The sequence below is a fragment of the Bidens hawaiensis genome, unplaced genomic scaffold, assembly GCF_021521415.1.
Source record: "Bidens hawaiensis isolate Kalapana, Puna unplaced genomic scaffold, B.hawaiensis_p1.1 tig00031191_1, whole genome shotgun sequence".
Taxonomy (NCBI): Eukaryota; Viridiplantae; Streptophyta; class Magnoliopsida; order Asterales; family Asteraceae; genus Bidens; species Bidens hawaiensis.
Genome location: NW_027495253.1, coordinates 54,031 through 64,232, shown reverse-complemented (window position 1 = coordinate 64,232; position 10,202 = coordinate 54,031).

The window sequence follows — 10,202 nt, the reverse complement described above, 5'->3', positions numbered from 1 at the left end:
CCCCGCCTGATGCTAAGGCGGGTGCATCCCAAATCATTTATGCGCGTGCGGAAAGGGGGCTAACCTCCCCGCATGGCGGGAACATTGAGAGCTAGTTTGTCTGACGCACCAGGATGGAATTGACTTCAATATAACTGATCACTATGTTGAAATACCAAGACCTCATGGAGAATCTACAAATGAAACTCAACGTCCCTGACTGCGAGAAGGTTACGCACCTACCCGCAGCAAAGAAACAGCCTACACGCAGAAGGCTATACGCACAAAGCTACACGCACAAAACACTTAAGTCTCTCAAATGTAAGGGGATTTCCCCCGCCCAGAAGGGACCAGTAGCGTGTTTCAGAGATTTTTACCTTTTGACTGCACACTGACAACAGTACCAGGAAAAGTATACTGTAACACGAAAAGTCAGCTGTCAGCCGTACCTACTCCCACCAACCACAGTTCTGCATGTCCTGTCAAAATCAATCAGAATCTTTTCTTAACCACTCCCTAGGATCATCACCCCCATCCCTAAATAAATAATAATAAATCCCATACTTTATCATCATTACACCTAGATATGAAAAGATTACAATCCCCTAAAGCAAGGGATTGTGTTCCCTTGAGTTTGCCTATAAATATGTAACCTAAATTATCACCCAAACACACTTCAAACTCTTAAAACTGCAAATCAGCATCCGTTTCATTTCCGTTCCTGTACTAGGTAAGCCGAGAATTATAACCTTGAGATCTACTTTCCAACCCTTATATTCTCCGATTTCTTGATCTTAATATATGTATTTCTTGTTATTTAATCATATTCTAGACTATCAATTTCGAGCCTAACACCAAGAAACCCGAATCTCGATTAGTCTCTTAACAAGAACCACAGGTGAGTCTCACAGCCCCTATTTTCACTATTTTCACTGTTTTTAAACTGTTTTCGGGGCGAGGGACACGTACTTAAACTATGCTTTATCATGGTACTTTTACAAGTAATGCAAGCAATTATGCGTTTAAACTATGTTTCCTTATGGTATATTTACGAGCAATGCAAACGGTTATCTATGGTTTTCGATGTAAGTGCGCAAGATTCGAGTAAGTGATCACTTTACCATTGGAACTCTAAGGATAGGGACTGCTGGTTTGATCAACCCACTCGTAGGGGTCGCACCTCTTTGCATGGACGAGTGCCTAGTATGGTCATGGGGCAGTACTATGGGAATGAGCCCGCTCGTAGGGGTCGCACCTCTTTACATGGACGAGCGCCTTGTTTTCCGGCACAACGTCCGCGCGTAACCCGCGGGACGGTATTATTAATTCGCTCGTAGTGGCAGCGCCACTTTGCATAGACGAGCACGGTTTTCTGAGATGTCCGCGCGTAACCCGCGGGACGGTATTACTTTATTTTGCTCGTAGTGGCAGCGCCACTTTGCATAGACGAGCACGTTTTTCAGAAATGTTCGCAGCGTAACCCGCGGAACGGTTTTATCAGGAATATGTTATCAGAGCTATGTTTCAATACGGATTCACAAAGCATGTGTTTTATGGTTTTATCAGAAATATGTTTCAGTACGGTTGTATCAAGATTATGATGCAATACGATTTATCAAGTTACTAAAACTTGTGAACTCACTCAGTTTATACTGATTCAAATGTTTTTACGTGTCTTTCAGGAGACAACTAGGTAGCGCATGGAGTCACACATAGAGCACCTCACGCAGAACATCTAAAGTTAGCTTTTTGGAAGATTTTGGTTCTATCCCTTCGACGCGCGCGGTTGTTCCCGCCACGTAAGGGGATATGGCGCGGAAATCTTCAATGATTTTCATACTTGGATGTTTTTATCTGTAACTTTTTTTTAAACAATGTAATGTATTTGTACAAAACATTTCATGTGCAATGGAAATTTTACTTTGAATGTTTGCAATGACCCGTGCTTAATTATCAATCCCCACTCGCGCGCGCCCGGCTGTTTCCGCCGTTCAGGGCCGGGTGTGACAATAGAATATCATGACTTGTAAGCTTCATCCATGATAATTGTGCGAAGATTTTCACGAACTGGGACCTAAGGGCGATTAAGAAAATAAAGCAAACCATCACACATAGTTTCAAGTTGAAGTTCAACACCACATGACATCTCCTTGTACATTTTGCCTTCGGTGACCGAGATGTTTTGGGACTCAAAGATACGTAGCTGAAGATCAGTTGGAATAACAACACTTTAAAGAAGGATGATCTTGACATGGGTTTTGCGACTAAGGGCATCAGCCACTATGTTTGCTTTACCAGGATTGTAACGTATTTCACAATCGTAGTCGCTAAGGAGTTCGGCCCATCGTTGTTGCCTCATGTTTAGATCTTTTTGGTCGAAAATGTGTTGGAGGCTCTTGCGGTCAGTGATATCACACACTTCGTTCCATACAAATATTGTCTCTATATTTTCAACACGAATACAACAGGATCGAGCTCAAGGTCGTGTGTCGTATAATTCTTTTCGTGAACCTTAACTTGTCATGACGCATAGGCGATAACCTTGCCTCGTTGCATGAGAACGCAACCAAAACCTTGATTCAAGGCATCACAATAGATAACAAAATCCTCGTTTCCTTCGGGCAGGGCTAGGATAGGACTTAGGAGCGTTGCAAAGCATACGCTTTAAGGTTTGAAAAGCTTCATCTTGCTTAGGCCCCCACTCATAAGCATTACCCTTATGAGTTAATGTCACACCTCGTTAAGCGATTTGCGGAAGCATAAAACGAAAATGCAACAGATACAACTGGTATCAAATACATTGTTCATAAAGAAACATTACTAACTAATTTACAATAAATTACATTGTTCTAACATCTTTTACAAATTACGTGATACAATCAAAACTATCTCTTTAATTACTTTACTTTAAATCAAATGCTCACAACATCGATCACAGTCCAACAAGTAACACATAATCAATCTACTCAACCTCTCTGATTACCTGAAAAGCATGTTTAAAGAAAAAGTCAACTATGAATGGTTGGTGAGTTTCATAAGTTTTAACGAAATCAGTTCTGCGTACCACACAGTCGTAGTTTGCATGTACGGGCGTTTATAAAAATTTTATTTATGTTTGTATATATGTACAGCTGTGTCTCTGTGTGTACATATGCATGCATGTAAGTTTATAATATAAATTCGAAATTATGATAAAATCGTGATTGTTTGTTCATACTACATGTTTCCAATTTTCGTGTTTAATCAACCACTATGGCCCCCCTTCCGCCCACAACGGTTCCATATAACATCAACCATTGTGGCCCCCCTTCCGCCCATGACGGTTCCGCGTAACATCCAACATTACACAGTGTATACACAAATAATTAGTATTTCCTACACCACATTATTTCATACGCCTATTCACAGAGCATGTAGATAGACATACACATATACACATATTTATGCACATATATAATATTTATCACGTATCACCAAACACTGTGGCCCCCCTTCCGCCCACATTATCCTCGTGGCCTCCACTGCCCACATTATTCTCATGGTAGTCATAGACCACGTTATCCCCATGGCCGTAACAGACCATGTTATTCAGCCATGGCTATTACAGACCACGTTATTCACCCATGGCCATTACAGACCACGTTATTCACCCATGGCCATTAAAGACCACACTATTCACCCAGCTTGTTGTGTTTAACAGTACACAACATATTTTTATAAACGTGTTGTCACATGTAACTTCATTATGTTTTGGTATTCGTACCATGTCCACTTAATTTATCATTCAACGATACTATTCACCATTCATTCGCACTTAATCAATAGTTATGTTTGTAAGGACTTTTGTATGAAAACGTTCAGGTAATTTATATCCTGAACCATTTCCAGATAAATAACGTATTTAACTATGCTTTTCACCCCAAAAAGTTCACAAACAGTTTGAAAAGAGGGGTCATGAAACTCACGGTTTTTTAGGCACTCAGTGCGAGATCAGCTCGGGGTTCGTTTCCCTTGCTATCACTTAGTTCCTATAGTCAATATTATAATAATATTAATATTTTAATATTATTATAATCTTTCTACTAAGCTGGGCTGTATAGCTAGTCTGGATGTGGCTGTAACACCCAGAAAGTGTCAATAGGCTTTGATTGTGATGTTGTTCAATGTCTAATGTTTAAAATCGAACTTGGCTCAGTTTCCCCATTTCACCAGCTGGGCCAAGTTGTTTGTTTATGCGTTTGGAAAACATTTATGGGAATGTAAACTTGGGTAAACGTGTTGGTTGATGAAATGATTAAGTTATAAAGAAAGATCACAATTTAGGGGTCTGGATTGTCACCGCCCAACCTAAGGCGGAAATGCCGGGGCGTGATCTGATTGCTCACAGCTCGAAGATACTATCATAATTATAAATGACAATATCTAATTAATTATTTTATTCAAATAATACATACAATAATCAAATACAACAAAACCATTCAAATAAATAAGTACAATCATTTAAATTCAAGTTTGACTTCAATATAACCCTAAGGTCTTTCTAAGTGTCCATCCTTCAACTCAGGCAACCTGCATATGCGTAGAAAATGGAGTTTTGTCAACAAACATGTTGAGTTAGATGATCACCAATTTTGACAGAACAAATAGTTATATAATAAATGATAAGTGTTAAATACGCAAACCAATCTATGTGGTAATAATCAATCAAGCCTCAACAAACCAAAATCAAGTTGTACTAGTGTGCCAATGAATCGTTGCCAAGCGAATCGGGCATTGATTACATTGACTAAAATTGTCGGTTTACCTTCGCTAAGCGAATTGGGCTCCGGTTACTAAGACGGTTGTATGATCATACTAATGAGAACCCTCTACAAGGGGATATATTAGACCTCTCTGAACGTAATCAAGTAAACAATTAAACAGGAAGCAATTAGCAAATAGCATTCAACTGATATTCACACAATAATTATGTTTGCGATTTTTGAGTATATATATAGAATAGAAAATATGAGTAAGTACGCATATGTCTCCAAAACGTTTGAAAACAGTTGACAAAAAGGGAAATGAACAAACTCACCTGATCGATTAAGCCAAATAGGAATGAATATGCCCGTTTTCGCTTTCCTAACCCACTTTCTGGGTTCTCGTGCTTCTATATAAGCTAAGTACAGGTCCTATATCACAAACCAAGCATGTATCATCAAGGGACCAGCCATGAAAGTTAGGGATTTGGTTAGGGTTCTAAATCGAACTTTTGAACCCTAAGAACGTCGTTTAAACCCTCTAATCCATGTTTATGGCCAAAAAAGATATCAATTCAGATTTCTAACCATGTGTATGATCAAAAAACATTTTTTGGATCATTTTTAAGGTTTTTGCATGGTTAGGAATGATTTTTGGTAATTAAACTATGTTTATATGTAATCAAACAAGATTAGTCAAGGCTTAATTAATTGATTCAAGCTTAATTACCTTATGTTCTTGAAGGGATGTTGAAGAGCAGAAGATAGGTCCAGAGTTTCACCCAAAAATATGTGTCAAAATATCTTGAACATAAATTATAAAAAACAAAGAAAACTTTGAAGTATTTCCCCTTTTTCCGTACGGAAGGGCTAAGGCCCAATTGGGCTTCATTTTGGCCCATTTCTTTTAAAGTGTGTGTCCGTACGCGATATACCAAGTCCAAATTTATTTCGGGTTTGATTTTTTACGCGAAAATTATAACGGGTGCGACAAACAGTGCGAAAACAATCGTTTTTCGGTCATTTTTGTATAAATTTATAAAAACTTACTTTACGTTTGTAAAAATCGGAAATATTTTCATGGATCGCTTAAAACATTCCCAAAAAGTGTTTGGTAGATCTTTTTCGGCTTAACGGATGATACAATGCTTGTTTCGGAACTATCTCTCGCGATTAAGTTCGTAGCCGGTAGTAAAACGAGCATGTTTTCGTTTAACTATTTTGCAATCATACTAAGGCCTTAATATAAATATGTTGGCTAATAATAGACATATATTACTTATAGATGGCCTCTCAGGATATCTGGGTCATAACCAGACTCGTTCGGTTAATCGTTTGATTGCTACGCAATAAGCGGTTAATCGCTTATTCGATAAACAAATACTAAGGCATACTCGATTTTGTCACGAATGTCATAGTTAAAGCAGTGAGGCTAAAAGCAATCTTGGAGAAGTTCAGAATGAAGCAACGATAATAACCACCAAGACCGAGAAAGGATCGAACTTCAGGGGGTAAAGTCGGGATCTTCCAGTTTTTAAAGGCTTCGATTTTAACGAGATCGACTTGAATCCTTTTTCGTTAACGATGTGACAAAGGAATTAGACTTAGTTTAACCAAAACTCGCACTTGGAAAACTTGGAAAAAAGCTTTTCTTTCTTCAACAACTCGAGGATATCATGCAAATGCTTTTCATGCTCAACTTTAGATTTCGAGTAAATGAGAATGTCGTCGATGAACACGATCACGAACTTATCAAGATAATGCTTGCATACGCAGTTCATAAGGTCCATAAATACCGCAAATGCATTGGTTAAGTCGAAAGGCATAACCATAAATTTGTAATGACTATATCGAGTTTGGAACACGGTTTTGGGTATATCATCCTCATGGACACGTAGCTGATGATAACCCGAACGAAGATTGATTTTGGAAAAACAAGATGCGCCTTGAAGTTGATCAAAAAGTGTAACACCTGGAAATTTCGTTAACCGGCTTGATCGTTTATAAAATTTTGTTTAGAAGGCGGGGTTTCACCTTTCTAATTTAGGAGCCTTTTTAATATGTTTATAAGTCCATTTATCCGCCTACTATGCTCGTTTATTGATCAATTCTTCGTTTAGGATTAAAATCCGGAGACTGTTTAGTTTTCCAGCGATGGTGGCGGCAGTTTCCGGCAACAGGAACTGGGGTCTTTGATGGGTCTTGTCGAGACAAACGCGTGGATATATTATTTGCCCAAAACGGAGTTCGTTTGATAGGGTTTTGAGTTATTCGACTGTTAACGCGTAAAACCGAACGAATCTGGAGTTTGTTTTCTGTGTTGACAGCTGTGGGGGCAGGTGCAGCCTGCGACACCCGAAAATTTATGGTTAACACCGTTAATACAATCTCCGTTATCTCAAACACTCATTCATGCATTTCACTTAATTGGGGTAAATTAAGTGTGTCGGTTATTGCACAAACATTCACGTTGTGGTAATTGGAGAATTATCGAATCACACGAGTCTAACCCGAACGTTGGTGAAAATATGAAACAATACCTCAAGCATATATTTATAACACTATCTGTGTGAAATTTCATTCTAAATGATTATGTGTTTAGTTTATAGCTCGTTTCATGAAATTGCGATCGATTGCGCGTGCTTTGTACGTTTTCGGCTTTTGTAAAATAGTTTTAGCAAAGAAAGCGACGAGGCTTATTTTTACTAACTTGGGTTAGTATTTTAGTCACAATGGTTTGTTATAATCCGGTTCATTGTTAAAAAGTTCGTTTTAAGCCAAACTTGCTTCAACAAGGACTATTATTGTAATTAAGAATTAAAAGAATATTAAAATAAAAATCCCCAACCCTAATTCCCCCCCAAAACCATCGATGATTGCTGTTACTCTCCCTCACTCACAATTTCAAACCACCAACACACCCTAGTTATCTTTAATTCAACCTTGGGTCTTGCAATTGGTGATGCCTTTGATTGATTCTTATGATTCCTAACGCTAATTGGCAAGTTTTATATGTCAATTTTATGTGTTAATGAGTTCTTGATAAACCCTCAATGTCCAAACTTCTGTAATTTTAATGATTATGATGTTATTTTATGAATTAGAACCCTAAAGATGTCAAACATATTAGGTTTTGAGTTTTGATGATAACAGTTGCTGACAGATTCGTACTCGTTTATTGTTTGGTTTGTAACTCAATGAAAATTGATTGTTTTTGATCGATTCGTGTTTTCATGATATATTATACTTTGAGTCTAGTTTCCATAAAGGAATAATTTGTAATTTTTGGACGAGATTTGAATGGTTTTTATGATTTTATGAAAACGTGTGTCAAAGCTGATACGGGGTGACGGATTCTGGTCTGTCTTGCCGACATCACAACTCTTTTTGACAAGTTCAAATTGGTTTATTCTACTTCTGAAAGTTCCAATTTTGAGTTAAGATTACAACCCAATTGAAATGGTTTACTTTGGTGTGGTAATGAGTTTTAAACAAATAAAACACTTTTTTTACGCACTGAAATAGCTGCACGTACATTTTTGTGTTGGAGAAATTTTTATGATTTTTGTGTCCACTTGAAAAATATAATAAAAATATTTTTATAAACCTAATACATTTATGAAACTCTGGTAAAAATTTCATAATTTAATCCTATGGTTTTCCTATGTAATAAAATACATCTTTGCATGCTAAAATCTGCATGTTATACTCATTATTGATCGATACGTTCGCTTTAGGCTTAACCGGTGGCTGTCCAATTGTGTTCTTGTCAGGGCTGTTTAAAGTGAGGTTTTGCTCATCGTCTTCCTAGGTATGTCATATGCATTACACTTTAGTATCGTGAGCTATGAAGCTCGCTTGATTGATCAATTGTCGATAGATTGAAAACTAGGATTTCGGTTGTCTAGATTTTTAATTGTTGCGTTTAGCGCGTTGTTTGAGGGGGTTAACAAACAATTCAGATTGTGTAGCCTCGGTATGTTATGCGAGCTGTGAAAAACTTAATTTTTATGTTAATGGGGCTGAATTGGTTTCTTGTTGCTTAAACGGGTCAGTACAACGCAAATTCGCGTTGAATTGGTAGTTTATTCGTTGTTCAAGCGAACCGCCGACCCATTCAACTCGTGTAGTGCCGTATGGACTTGTTGGCTTTAATTATACTAAATTTGGTCAACACAGGGCTGAGTTTGTTGCTAACTGTGACATCCCACATCGGTTGGGGAGGAGAACTAAGCCTTCTTTATAAGTAGGTGGATACCTTCCCCATCATAACGCGTTTTGGGCACTTAATGGTACTGGATGAGAGGACAAATCCACAGTTAAGCGTGCTCAGCTGGAAGTAGTATCAGGATGGGTGACCTCCTGCGAAGTCTCCACCTGGGCAACCAAAAGCAAATCCGTGAGGCGATGGTGGAACATCCCGGCCAAAACGGACAATATTATGGTGCGGCGGTAGATGGGCTGTTACAGATGGTATCAGAGATAGGGCCGAACAGGTGGTGCCAGGTCCCGCGAGGACGCTGGACCCCTAAGGGGGTGGATTGTGACATCCCACATCGGTTGGGGAGGAGAACTAAGCCTTCTTTATAAGTAGGTGGATACCTTTCCCATCATAACTCGTTTTGGGCGCGTAATGGTAGTGGATGAGAGGAGAACTCCACAGTTAAGCGTGCTCAGCTGGAAGTAGTATCAGGATGGATGACCTCCTGGGAAGTCTCCACCTGGGCAACCAAAAGCAAATCCGTGAGGCAATGGTGGTACGTCCCGACCAAAGCGGACAATATTATGGTGCGGCGGTAGATGGGCTGTTACAGACTGCTTTCGGGTGTTCGTCGGTGGTCAGACGGGGACGGTTTGGGTTCGGATTCATAGGGGTTTGGATACAAGACACATCGGGTCGTTAATGGTGGTGTGAGGGGCCGGATGTTACACTAAGTACATAAACAGCCCGTTAACGCACATATTCGATACAATTAACAACTTTCGGGTGTAGTTTGGAAATCCTTTGTCCCCAGAATTAACTAAGGGTAGTTTTGGTAAATACATGGCCTCGGGGGCTGATGTAATTGAATTTGGTAATGTTGAGCCTTTAGGTCAATCACATCTTGTTATAAGGCCTCGTAGGATAAACTAGACGGTATAGTTTAGTTAGTAATCCTTATGTGAAATCCGACAGGTTTGTGATGTATGATTTGGCTTAGAGGTTCTCTAAATCGTTGGTATTTGCGTGACTTGTGTCAGGTGAGTTCATGATGCCCCTTTTACCTTTTTACGTTTTGGGCTAGCATACACACGCTATTACAATTTTACCCGATTTTACTCGTTACAATTATTTGGATGGTATTACATAGCCTTATTCGTATTTGTGCATTTATGAAGCTATGTGTTAATTATATTCTATGCCTTAGGATATGTTAGACTCGTTTATGGTCATATATTCTTTAAGGTTATATATATTACTTATGGTCTAGGCTCAAGGAT